The sequence below is a fragment of the Neomonachus schauinslandi genome, chromosome 13 (assembly GCF_002201575.2).
Source record: "Neomonachus schauinslandi chromosome 13, ASM220157v2, whole genome shotgun sequence".
Classification (NCBI taxonomy): domain Eukaryota; kingdom Metazoa; phylum Chordata; class Mammalia; order Carnivora; family Phocidae; genus Neomonachus; species Neomonachus schauinslandi.
Genome location: NC_058415.1, coordinates 42,946,079 through 42,961,165, shown reverse-complemented (window position 1 = coordinate 42,961,165; position 15,087 = coordinate 42,946,079).

The following is a 15,087-nucleotide window of genomic DNA, read 5'->3' as shown; positions in this document are numbered from 1 at the left end:
ATGCATCTCTCAGCTACATCTACTAGTTCCTCCTGGAAGCCTAGTTGTTATAATCAGATACAGACATAAATTACACAAAAGAAAATGGCCAATTTACAAACACAATAAGAGGTGATAGTAGCAGTCCCATCGGACAGGGAAGGGAGGTGACCTGTAGGTGTCTAAATCCTGATGAGCCATCTGATAACAGAAGGAATTTTTGTAAACCAGCATTTTACTGCACATTCAAAATTACAATTACAAATAGAAAACCAAATAAATATTCCAAAAGGAAATGAATGTTCTAATGGCATGGAGAAAATGTTTTCTCCTGAATAATGGATATTAACTGTATTCAACAAGATCTTGTCCAGCAGGGAGAAGGTAACAGCCACAAACCTATAAGAACCTGTAAGTTGAAAATGCATATAGGAAAAACTGTCAATTGTTCAAGAGTGGAGACAAAGAAAGCTCACTAAATAGAAGATTTTCATAATCACTATGATCAGGACTGGTGCAGATCAGGTCTGAGGTTAACTTAGATAAACAGAGGAAGCCTGAAAAGCCACACTTCCTGGGTTCTAATCCTCCCACTTCCTGGTTATATCATCTTGGGCAGGTGTTTCACTTTGTCAATACCCTCTGATTCCTCATCTAAAAAACAGTCTACAGATTGTACTTCCAAGGGGATATGGAACTGGGTAGAGAGGGAGTGAATCCTTAGCTATTATTATAGTGTTCTATGTGCATCTTGGGCTACATTACATTTGACTAGGATTACGAGTGTCACTAAAAACCCTATGCAGACTATCACTTCATAAGAACTGCTTTTTCCAGCGCCCTGGGTGGCTCAGTTGTTAATCGTCTGCCTTTGGCTCAGGTCATGATCCCGGGATCCTGGGATTGAGCCCCGCATCGGGCTCCCTGCTCGGCAAGAAGCCTGTTTCTCCCTCTCCTACTCCCCCCGCTTGTGTTCCCTCTCTTGCTGTGTCTCTCTCTGTCAAATAAATAAAATCTTTAAAAAAAAAAAAAAAAAGAACTGCTTTTTCCTCTTAAAAGGGTCAGAAAATCTGGCCCATCTTAAGCAGAGCATTCAAAAATAAACTACCAACGGGGGCGCCTGGGTGGCTCAGTCTGTTAAGCGTCTGCCTTTGGCTCAGGTCATGATCCCAGAGTCCTGGGATCGAGTCCCACGTCAGGCACCCTGCACAACGGGGAGTCTGCTTCTCCCTCTGCCTGCTGCTCTGCCTCCTTGTGCTCTGTCTGTCAAATAAATAAAATCTTTAGGAAAAAAAAAAAAACCCACACGGAGCTCCCTGCTCAGCGGCGAGCCTGCTTCTCCCTCTCCCTCTGCAGCTCCCCATGCTTGTACTCTCTTGCTCACACTGTCAAATAAATAAATAAAACTGTTATATATAAATAAATAAAAATAACTACCAACGAAGTATTTATATTTTGCAGTACTTTTTCTGGTTGCTGCCTCTACTGCTTTCCTCTGTTGATACATTCATTGCAACGATCATTAATGCATCAGAGATACATCAATGCAGAAAGGTCTGCTAACTTTTGGACTGCTGTTCACCATCCCTATTCAAGAGACCTTCAATCTTCTTATTGTAGACTTTTAACATAGGTAGAAATTTGCTTTGTCTTTTTCCCACTTAAGTCTGAATTACGGTTTAGTAATATGAAATATCCTTTATATTGTTGTGTTTGAGGGTCCATGCCCTCCAGAGTGGTTATAAACATTAAATTAGCTTAAATGTGTGAAGGCATTTTGAACAGTGCCTAATACTCAGTGAGTGCTTTAAGTGTTGGTTATGACTTTAATCATTCTTATTTGATTATTATATATTATTGTAACCATTTTATTGTCAATGCAGACAGGTAAGGTAGAGAGCGTCTGGCTCTAATTCTGCCTCATTATCTCTCTGCTAAGAGATCATCTGGGACCACAGAGGTAAGATGCCTAAGCATTACTTTTGACATCACTGCCCTATATCATGGTCTTTATTTTCTTACTGGTAGTCAAAACCACAAATGCATACTGAGGAACAAGGATATAAGTGAGCACATGTGAAAATACACTTTTTTCCTTACATCAGCTAAAAAAGGACTAGGAAATTTAAGAGAAACTTTCCCAAGAAACTAAGAAACAGACAACAGACTGGTTAAGCAAAATTTGGTATCTTCATTTAAGGAACGCACAGCTACTTAAAATAAAGGAAAAGATATTCATTACATGTTGTAAAGTGAAAATATATCAGGCTTAAAATGTAGGATCCTGTTAAAAAATATACATATAGAAAATCTAAATGAGAAGACTAAGTCCTCTAAATATCAAAACTATCTCTGGTGAGAGAATTATAAATTATTTAATTTCTTTCCTTCTATTTGTTTATGCTTTTCATAATGAATGTATATTACTTTTATAATCCTAAAAGAAAGCCTGAAATAATCAAGTTCCATGGAAGCCACTGGATGTGGCCATTTCAATGCGAATTTCCCAAGTCAGATAAGGGGTCTGGTGGGTCTGCATTTAGGAGCCAAAATCCAGGCAGTCAATCCAAGCCGCCAATCTCAGGGGCTAAACAGAGATGTAGAACCCAAGCAAATTAGCAAGAAAGGAAGTGCTAGAAGCCTCATAAAGAAGTGACCACTGCAGCTTGACACACAGACCTCATTTGGTTACCAGCCTGATCTTCCAATAAAACTTCCCACCTCTGATCTGCCATGGTTATTCACTGAAAAGCACATTGCCATTCAATCTCATCAAAATGTTTCTTCTTGAAGACAACGTAGCAACTACTGTAGCAAATGTTAACTGTATACATTGAACACATTTTGGAGGCTTACCTATGAAGGGGTCATGGTATAAGTGGATGTCATGGCTCATACATTTAGAACTACCAGTTTGGATTGCTGTACATCTTTAATTCCTCAGGCTATGGGGCTTTTTTAAAAGTAAAATGTAGAAAACTGAGTATTAAGTCCTTTATCTTTATTTCTCACATTCCCTCATATTTTAGGTGAAAAACACCTACAGACATCAAAAAATGCTAGGAAGTAAATTTCTTGTTTGATTGTCTTTTCTCCACTCTGAAGAGTCAGAAGATCATGCAATTAATTCATCTTCAGGTTAATCTCTTTGTTGTGTTATGTCTTGGTACCAAGTCAATTTTCTTTTTTTTGCGAAATGAGATTATACTAAAATTATAATTTTAAAACCAGCAGAATAAATTAAAACATCTTTCATTATACTGATAAATTACAAATTCATATCTACCTTGTCAATGATGATTTTGTTCGTTTGGGTCAACTATAACTTTATAAATAGGATATTCAACGTATCAAAAATATATGGGAGTTTCTGTAAATAAGTAATAAAAAAAGAAATTCTACTTATCAAAAAGACATGCAATTTATAGCTTATTAGCGCAGGTGGAACAAGAAATGAAGTGCAGAAAAGATTCTCCACATAGTACTATAGTTTAAATATTGGTAAGTACAAGAGCATTCAAACTTTCCAGTGCACAGGGGAAGACATGTGTCTGATTCCAGAAGCTGAACTTTATATTTCAGGTAAGATCTTGTTCTCTCTTCATATTTATAATTTGTCCTAAATTTGGCAGATCATGAAAACATTGATTGGAAATAGTCTTGGAAACAGTTCCTTTGGTCTAGAAATAGTTAACTCACATTTACAGTGCTATAGCTGTAGAGTTTGGAATCTTAGTTAGCTTAGCCACTCTGGAAAGTAAGTAACATTCAGCATATTTAACGCTAGGACAGGACGAAGTAACATTTGTCATGACTATGGGAAGGTACTTGATTTCCCATTAGTTTTCCCAACGGCCCTGAAGAATAGGTAGATTGTATCATTCAGATTATACTCAGGAAGTTTAAAAGCAACCTACTCAAAGTCCTATAGCTACTCTGACTAAACCAGGGTACACAGGTATCTTCAGGCTATAGTGAAGATTCTTTGAGAACAAAGACTATGTAACTCATCTTTTTGACTCCTCAGGATATAAATTCCTGATAACAAGTAGACCCTCGAAGTTGGTGGAGGCAAGGATGGAAGAACACATACAGCATCAAAAGCAAGACAAGACTGGGGCGCCTGGGTGGCTCAGTCAGTTAAGCCTCTGCCTTCAGCTCAGGTCATGATCTCAGGGTCCTGGGATCAATCCAGGCATAACATCAGGCTCCTTGCTTAGTGGGAAGCCTGCTTCTCTCTCTCCCTCTGCCCCCCGTCCTGCTCATGCTTGCTCTCTCTCTCAAATAAATAATCTCTTAAAAAATAAAAAAAAGGCAGCAAGACAAGAAGATGTACTTCCCTCACATCACAGGCTCACTCCCCCACCAATGTTTCTCAAAGCAGGTCCCACCTGTACTAGAATTTCCAGAAACTAACTTCAAGACAACTGCAGCTCACCAACCCCCAATACCCACCAAATGGCTAAATCAGAATATTTGGAGGTGGGGTCTTAGGAATCTGCATTTTTAACATTCTCCCCAAGTGTAAGAAATGCTGCCACATTGTATGTCCTCCTAAACCCCAACCTCAGCAGCATTAATATATAGTTCTTCCTCTTACATTGTTGGCAATGTAATAACATGCTTTAAAAATCACAAGGAGAAGCTCTAACACCCTGTGAGGGAGGCAAAGAGTGACCTAGTGCTACAGAATCACGATATCTGAATTTTGCCAACACTTTCTTCTGCAAGTGGTTTTCTGTTTCTCCATATGTTAAGTACTGAAGTATTATCATTGCCATCTAGAGTTTTGAAGTGTGAAACAATAAAGCAGCAGTAGGGATTTACAGAACCCCTAGCTTACAAGATCTGAATTCACATAAAAATTCACTGGGTACAACTTGTCTTTTATGAGAGCTGAGCCCAAATAATCTGCAGTAGCAGGAGGAGAAGTGAACTTATTGGCAGGGTTTACCTCCTATGGGCACCATCACATATCAAAACTCATTAAGTATGTGGAACCCAGGGATTTCAAACAGAACTTCAAAATTGAAAAGGTCAGAGGCATAACATACTTCGGGAAAAAATAATGGGGACAGATCAGCTGTTGATACATCTTTGCCTACTGCTAATAATGATAATACCAAACACATTTATAGTCCTTTTATAGTGTATAGACTATACTTCGAATATCTTAATTAACTTGATCTTCCCTAAAATCCTGGGCCAGGCCCAGCATACCCTTCATACTTCCATTTATAGGCACTTTTATCTCTGTGCTGCCTCATTTGAATTCCCTTCCCCCAATGAATTTCTGGAAGGCAGAGAAAGCATATTCTCTTCTGCATCCTTAGCATCTGGCATGGTATCTGACTCATTAAAGAAGGCACTCATAGACACAAGAATCCGTTTTTTGTTGTTTTTTTTTTTTAAGCAAATACCACATTCTAGAAATGAGACAACTGAGATTGACAGAGATCAAGAGATATTTATCCTGGAGAGATGAATGGGGAAGGAAGCAAGCAAGAAGTCCTCAAACATGAGTGGGACTATTGTGTGGAAAGGGATTAGACTAATTTCACATGACATCACCAGACAAATTTAGATGGAGGTAAGCAAAGCAGGAGATGGACTCCAGCTCATATTAAAAAGAAGTTTCTATCCATGAAAAACATCTAAAATAGAAAATGTATTCCTCAAAAAGGAGAGTTGCCCAAAATGTGAAAGTATAGGTGAGACTGTACAAAAAGGGTTGTAAGCATCAGACGATTGGCCACAAAAACCTATAAAGTTCCATCCAACTAGCAGGCTCCATGCGTCTGTCTTGGGACAGCTTACACAGGCTGGTTATGGATAGAAAGAGAATGAGACCCTCAGCCTTCTATCACTACTTCCATTGGATGCATTTAAAGATCATTTAGCTCATAGGTTCTGACAATTCAAATCAGACTAATTCCAGAGCAAGATAGAGTCAGTAAGGGCTGATTTATCCTCCTGTCTGAAACCAACCAACCATATAATATGTATGTATACATGTATGTGTGTGTGTGTGTGTATGTGTGCGCATACACATGTGTGAGAGAAACAACAGTTTTCAAGACTGGGCATCAGGAAATGAAAGACATTCATCCCTCACTAGTAGGAAACAAGTGAGAAGGGCCCTATAGCTGTCCTCACTTGCTGCCGTGAGAGATTTTCTAGACCACAATGCAAAGAGCTTCACACAGGTGAAGCTTCAGAGAGCAGTGTCTAAGGATAGACCAAGATGGCTAGAATTTGTAAGACGGACTACCAGAGTGGCAAGAACTGCATAGATGCACAGGGAAAATACCTCACAGGTCTACAGAGAGTCCTCTTGACTAGTCAGCAGAAAACTGATCAACACACACATGTGAGGATACTAACTAAGAATACTAAAAGAACTATCCAAGGAGATCAGGGGGAATAGTACCCAACATTCACACAAAGCCACAAAGCCAGGAATACTGCCTATTCTCACCAGACATACTGGAAAACCATAACTGACCCATAGTGTAGTATTCAGAAAGGTGAGTGATTCATTTCAATAGTGGGAAGTAAGATGCTTTAGTTATAAACTAAACATTGCACTGCTCCTCCCCAGCAAGTCTAAAAAGCAATATGCAAAAGGATAAAACCATTTCTATGTAATTAAGCTACATCCCAGAACCAAGTTGAAGAATTCTTATAGAATAAAAATATTCAGCACTTAATACGGTAAAATTCACAATATCACACAACCATGCAAAGAAGCAAAAATTTAAAAAATCCATAATGAGAAAAACCAACCAATTAAATCCAACTCAAAACTGACAGAGATGATAAAATTGACAAAGATATTAAAACAATTATAACTATATTCCATATGTTCAAAAGTTAAATAAAGACATATATATGCAAATCAAATTCCTAGTGATGAAAACTATAATGTCTGAGATGAAAAATTAACAATAGGAGATATTGCAGGGGAAAAAATTAGTGGAATTGAAAACATAGCAACTGAAAGCATCTAAAAATGAAACACAGAGAAAAAAATGAATCTAAAAAACCAAAGAGAAAGGAGCATCAATGAGCTGTGTGACGAGTTCAAGTGAGTGTAAGTTCACAATGTCACAGGTGATTTTAGTTCATGAAGGAGAGGAGAGTTTGGGTGTGGCAGAGAAAAGATCTGAAGAATGACTGAAATTTTTCTAAACTTTAGGAAAAGTATAAACCCATAAATCCAAGAAGTTCAGTGAACCCTAAATATAAGAAAATAAAGAAACCTGGGCCAAAGTAAATCATAATCAAATTGCTCAAAACGAGTAATCAAGAAATCTTAAAAGAGGAAAAAAGCCATGTGACATACAGAAGATCCAAATTTCTGAATGACAACATAAACAACAGAAAGCAAAGAATGTGGAGCAGCATCTTTAAAGTAGTAAAAGAAAAAAATTGTCAACCAAAAATTCTTCATCCAGTGAAAACAACTTTCAAAAGCAAAGACAACATATTTTCAGACATATGAAAACTGAAATAATTTATTACCACAAGAGCCACACTAGAAGAAATGTTAAAGAAGATACAGGGAAAAACAAAATGATACCAGATGGAAATGTGAATCTACATGAAAAATGAAGAGCATAAAAAATGCTACACAGTTAAATACATGATTTTTGCCCTTATTAAAATGTATTTAAAAGATAAATGATTTTTTAAACAAAAATAATAACTATGTGCCTTGGGGATTATAATACAACTAAAAGTAAAATATATGACAATAATAATATAAAGTGCAAGATGGGAAGACAGGAAGCACACTGCTGTAAGGTTCTTATACTATACATAAAATAGTAAATATCACTTGAAGGTAGACCATGATAAATTAAAGATGGATATGGTACACCACCTAAAGCAACCACTAAAATAACAAAACAAACACATATAGCCAATAAAACAAGGGAGATAAATTCAAATCATAAAAATAATCCAAAATAGGAAAAAAAAAAAAAAGAGGAAAAGAAAGGACAGATGGAATGAATAGAAAGTAGCAAGATGATATAGTTAAACCTAAAGATATCATAAACACATTAAATGTAAATGGTCTAAGCACCTCCAATTAAAAGGTAGAGATTGTCAGATGGCATAAAAGAATAAAGCACAATATTTGCTTATGAGAAACACACTTTAAACATAAGGACACTAATAAGTTAAAAATAAAAGGACAGAGGGAAGCAAGGGCAAAAATGAACTATTGGGACCTCATCAAGATAAAAAGCTTTTGCACAGCAAAAGAAACAGTCAACAAAACCAAAAGACAACTGACAGAATGGGAGAAGATATTTGCAAATGACATATCAGATAAAGGGCTAGTATCCAAAATCTATAAAGAACTTCTTAAACTTAAACACCCAAAGAACAAATGATCCAATCAAGAAATGGGCAGAAGACATGAACAGACATTTTTCCAAAGAAGACATCCAAATGGCCAACAGACACATGAAAGAGTGCTCAAAATCGCTCGGCATCAGGGAAATTCAAATCAAAACCTCAATGAGATATCACCTCACACCAGTCAGAATGGCTAAAATTAACAAGTCAGGAAACGACAGATGTTGGCGGGGATGCGGAGAAAGGGGAACCCTCCCACACTGTTGGTGGGAATGCAAGCTGGTGCAGCCACTCTGGAAAACAGTATGGAGATTCCTCAAAAAGTTGAAAATAGAGCTACCATATGATCCAGCAATTGCACTACTGGGTATTTACCCCAAAGATACAAAAGTAGGGATCCGAAGGGGTACGTGCACCCCGATGTTTATAGCAGCAATGTCCACAATAGCCAAACTGTGGAAAGAGCCAAGATGTCCATCGACAGATGAATGGATAAAGAAGATGTGGTATATATATACATTGGAATATTATGCAGCCATCAAAAGGAATGAGATCTTGCCATTTGCAACGACGTGGATGGAACTGGAGGGTGTTATGTTGAGCGAAATAAGTCAATCAGAGAAAGACATGTACCATATGACCTCACTGATATGAGGAATTCTTTATCTCAGGAAACAAACTGAGGGTTGCTGGAGCAGTGGGGGGTGGGAGGGATGGGGTGGCTGGGTGATAGACATTGGGGAGAGTATGTGCTATGGTGAGCACTGTGAATTGTGCCAGCCTGTTGAATCACAGACCTGTACCTCTGAAACAAATAATACATTATATGTTTAAAAAAGAAGAAGAAGAAGAAGATAGCAGGAGGGGAAGAATGAAGGGGGGGAAATCAGAGGGGGAGACGAACCATGAGAGACGATGGACTCTGAAAAATGGACAGGGTTCTAGAGGGGAAGGGGGTGGGAGGATGGGTTAGCCTGGTGATGGGTATTAAAGAGGGCACATTCTGCATGGAGCACTGGGTGTTATACGCAAACAATGAATCATGGAACACTACATCAAAAACTAATGATGTGATGTATGGTGATTAACATAATTAAAAATAAATAAAGGACAGAAAAAGATACACATGGTTACACAAGTCAAGAAGATACACCATGGTAACAAAAAATAATATCTCTGATATTAGAAAACATAGATTTCAGAGGAAAGAATATTACCAGGGACAAAGGTTATTTTATAATAATAAAGGAATCAATTAATCAAGAGGATATAATAATCCTAAATATTTATGCCCCAATATTAGATCTTCAGATGAATGAAGCAAAAATACATATAAAAACATTAAAAACTGATAAATCCAAAATTAAAGTTGGAGATTTCAGTACCCCTTCTCAGTAATTAGAATAGGTAGAGAGAACATCACTAGGTGTATAGTAGATTTTAACTACCCTATAACCAATCTGGCCTGGTTAACATTTATAGACTCCACCCAACAACAACAAAATATACATTCTTCTCAAGTATACATGTATTACTTAGCAAAACAAACAATACTGTTGGCCATAAAACAAGTCTCAGTACATTTAAAATGACTGAAGTCATACAAAGTATATATTCTAACCCAAATGGAATTAAATTAGAAATCAATAACACAAAGGTCTCTGAAAAATCCCCAAATATGTATAAATAAATATTTCACTTCTAATAATCACTGGTTAATGAAGAAATCCCAGAGAAATTAGAAAGTATTTTGAACTGAATGACAATATGACATATCAAAATTTGCAGGACATCACTAAAGTGGTATTTAAGGAAAAATTTATAGCACTAAACAACTATATTAAAAAGAAAAAAGGTCTCTATCAATGCCTTTGGAATCCACCTTAAGAAACTACAAGTAGGGGCACCTGGGTGGCTCAGTCGTTAAGCGTCTGCCTTCGGCTCAGGTCATGGTCCCAGGGTCCTGGGATCGAGCCCCGCATCGGGCTCCCTGCTCCGCGGGAAGCCTGCTTCTCCCTCTTCCACTCCCCCTGCTTGTGTTCCCTCTCTCGCTGTGTCTCTCTCTGTCAAATAAATAAATAAAATCTTTAAAAAAAAAAAGAAAGAAACTACAAGTAAAGCAAATTAAACCCAAAGTAAGCAGAAGAAAGAAAATAGTAAAGTTCAAAGCAAAATAAAGGACAGAAAAACAACAGAGAAAAGTCAATAAAACCGAAAGCTGACTCTTTGAGAAGATCAATAAAACTTTTAGGTAGGCTTATCAGGAAAAAAAAAAGATGACATAGGTCACTAATAATAGGAATGAGAGGCAACATGACTACAGATTCTACAAATTTTAAAGGAATAATAAATGAAGTTTATCCCAAGCACATAGGGTTAGATCAACATTCCAAAAATCAATCACCATATTAAGAAACTAAAAAAGGGAAATCATACGGTCATCTCAATCGATGCCAAAAAATCATTTGACAAAATCCAGTATCTACTTCTCATAAAAACTCTCAAGAAACTATGAATATAAAGAATGCCTTCAAAATGAAAAAGGGCATCTACAGGTAATATTGTACTCAATGGTGAAAAATTGAATGCTTTCCCACTGCCCCCACCCCCCTTTGTTCCTGATCAGGAACAAAGAATTTTCACAAGGATGTTGATGCTTACCATTCCTACTCAACACTGTAACAGAGGTTACTAGCCAATGAGATATTTATTATCATAGAATAAAGATAGAAAAGGAAATAAAAAGAATCCAAATTATGAAGAAAAGAGATGACACGATTGTGTAGAGAATCCAATGTAATCTACAAAAACAAAACAAACAAAAAAAACACACTAGCACTAATAAGTGAGTTTAGCAAGTTATTGCAGATTATAAAGTCAATATACAAAAATCAATTGTTTTTATATACTAGCAATGAACAATCAGAAGCTGAAATAAAAATACCATTTAAAATGGCATCAAAGGTGTGATATATATAAACAATGGAATATTACTGAGCCATCAGAAAGGATGAATATTTACCATTTACACCAATATGGATGGAACTGGAGGGTATTAGGCTGAGTGAAATAAGTCAATCAGAGGAAGACAGTTATCATATGGTTTCACTCATAGGTGGAATATAAGAAACAGTGTAGAGGGTCACAGGGGAAGGGAGGGAAAACTGAATGGGAAGTCATCAGAGAGGGAGACAAACCATGAGAGACCCTTAACTACAGGAAACAAACTGAGGGTTGCTGGAGGACAGGTAGGTGGGGGATGGGATAACTGAGTGATGGATATTAAGGAGAGCATGTAATGTGATATGCACTGGCTGTTATACGCAACTGATAAATTACTGAACACTAGTTCTGAAACTAATGATATACTTACTATATGTCAGTTAATTGAATTTAAATTTTAAAAAAATAAATGGCATCAAAGGGGCAACTGGGTGGCTCAGTCGGGTAAGCATCTGCTTTTGGCTCAGGTCATAATCCCAGGGTCCTGGGATTGAGCCCCACGTCAGGCTCCCTGTTCAGTGCTCATGCTCTCTCTTTCTGCCTCAAATAAATAAATAAAATCTTTAAAAATAAAATAAAATAGCATCAAAAATGTAAAATATTTGGAGAAAAATATGACAAAAAGATGTACAAGACCCGTACACTGAAAACTATAACATTGCTAAGAAAAAATTTAAAAGATCTAAATAGATATACTTCATTCATGGGTCAGAGAAAATGTTGTTAAGATCTCTATTTCCCTAAGTTGATCTATAGATTCAATGCAATTCCAATCAAAATCTTAGCAGTCTTTTCACGTATGTGTAGAAACTGACAAACATTCTAAAATCCACTCAGAAACATGAAGCATATGAACAATCAAAATGACTTAGAAAGGGGCGCCTGGGTGGCTCAGTCGGTTAAGCGTCTGCCTTCGGCTCAGGTCATGATCCCAGGGTCCTGGGATCGAGCCCCACATCGAGCTCTCTACTCAGTGCGGAGTCTGCTGCTCCCTCTACGTCTGCTCTTCCCCACCCCACTCATACTCTCTCTCTCTCTCAAATAAATAAATAAATAATCTTTAAAAAAAATGACTTAGAAAAAGAACAAAGTTGGAGAGCTAACATTATCTGATTTCAAGACTTACTATAAAGCTATAGTAATCACGACAGTTTGGTATTTGCGTCAAGACAGACAAAGAGATCGATAGGATAAGAGTCCAGAAATCAATCCAGATATATAGGAAAACTTTTTTTTTTTTACAGAGGTGAAGAGACAATTCAGTGATGAAAGAACAGTTTATGGCCAATAACACCAGAACAACTGGATATCCATATACAAAAACACACCCAAAAACTTCAGTCCATGTATTCTACCATATACAAAAATTAACTCAACCTCAGCATAGATCTAACTCTAATACCTAAAACTATGAAATCTCTGACAGCAAACAGGACAAAATCTTTGTAACCCTGGTGAAGATTATAGGGCAAAGATTTTTAGATATGACACCAAAAGCACAAATCATAAAAGAAAATGTTGATGAATTAGATTTTCATCAAAATTAAAGCTTCTGCTCCTCTAAAAACACTGCTTTGAAAATGAAAAGTCAAGCCCTGGACTGAGAGAAAATATTTACAAAGCATATACCTAATAAAGAACTTCATAAACAATTTTCAAAACCTAGTAACAAACAACCCAATAAAAAAACGGGCAAAAGATTTTGCACATATACATCATCAAAGAACATATAGGAATGGCAAATAAGCACATGAAAATGATGTTCAGCATCATTTGTCATTAGAGAAATACAAATTAAAACCATAACTAAAGGGGCGCCTGGGTTAAGCGTCTGCCTTCGGCTCAGGTCATGATTCCAGCGTCCTGGGATCGAGTCCCCACATGGGGCTCCTTGCTCAGCAGGAGTCTGCTTCTCCCTCTGCCCCTTGGCCCTGCATGTGCTCTCTCACGCTCTCTCTCTCTCTCTCTCACTCCCTCTCTCTCAAATAAATAAAATCTTAAAAAAAAAAAAAGAAGAATTCTTAAAAGAAAAAAAGACACAACTAAACTCCACTGCAAACCTATTAGAGTGGCTAAAATTTAAAAGCCTACCACAGGGGCGCCTGGGTGGCTCAGTCGTTAAGTGTCTGCCTTCAGCTCAGGTCATGATCCCAGAGTCCTGGGATCAAGCCCCACATCGGGCTCCCTGCTCCGCGGGAAGCCTGCTTCTCCCTGTCCCACTCCCCCTGCTTATGTTCCCTCTCTCGCTGTGTCTCTCTCTGTCAAATAAATAAAATATTAAAAAAAAAAAGCCTACCATACCATGCATTGGTAAGGATGGGGACAACAGGAACTCTCACACACTGCTACTGGAACATAAAATGGAACAATCACTTTGTAAAACTCTTTGGTGGTTTCCTCAAAACTTAAACACGTATCTACTATCCAGCCATCCCTCTCCTAGATTTACCCAGGAGGAAAAAAAAAGTGGACAGAAATGTATATTCAACAACTACTCCTTTTCCCTTTAAAGGGGTTTTGAGTATGGAACCTAGTTTGGTATGCCTAAAATCAAGAATTTTTGTATTATTTGATTATAGACACAATTTCTCTTCCATCCTCCACTATTTACTTCTCTAAATTCTGAGCTATCTCAGTTTGGTCTGTATACGTCTCAGTATTCGTTGAGTAAAACTGAAAAATGTCAGCTGTGATACAGATACGTCATAGTCTGAGGAAGAGAAAACATAAGAATGAAGAATAAAACTAAGGAATAAGAACGTGCTGCTTTTTGGTGGCTAAGTAGAGGCACTTCCACCTAAAACCACTGTCATTAAAGTAATTAAAGGCTACACATTTTTAAGTAGGACAGATCACTGATTCAGCTCTAAAGAAGCAGTAACATCAAGTTTTTGTTCTGTTCCAGCCACATCTTCTCTACACTGTTTTAATGATAATATCTAACCATACGATTTTGAACAATTATTTGCACTCTTACCCCTGCAGATATGTGATGTGACTCCTGCTTTATTTTGACCATGTTGCTTTATACAATGGAATCTGATCCTTTCAAATAAACAGATTTATATTATTCTTATGGGATTATTTCAGTGAAGTAAATAATAAATACATTTTCTTCCACTTTAAATAATTTTTTTTCTAGAAATAAAATACCTATTTATTTTGCTAGACAGGACTATAGGGAAAGGGAGGGAAAACTGAATGGGAAGAAATCAGGGAGGAAGCCAAACCCTGAAAGACCCCGGAGACAAACCCTGAGAGACCCCAGACTCCAGGAAACAAACTGAGCATTACAGAAGGGAGGGGGCTGGGGGGATGGAATAGCCAGGTAATGGGTATTAAGGAGGGCAGGTGTTGTGATGAGCACTGGATGTTATACACAACTAATGAATCATTGAACACTACACATCAAAAACTAATGATGTACTGTATGTTGGCTAACTGAACATAATAAAAACATACATTTTTTTTTTTAATTGAGAGAGAATGAGATAGAGAGAGCATGAGGGGGAGGAGGGTCAGAGTGAGAAGCAGGCTCCCCGCCGAGCAGGGAGCCCAACGCGGGACTCGATCCCGGGACTCCAGGATCATGACCTGAGCCGAAGGCAGTCACTTAACCGACTGAGCCACCCAGGCGCCCTAAAAAAATACATTTTTAAAACAAAACAAAATACCAAGTTTTTTACATAGAACTACTTATAGATGAATATTCATAGCAGCTTTATATGCAATACCCCA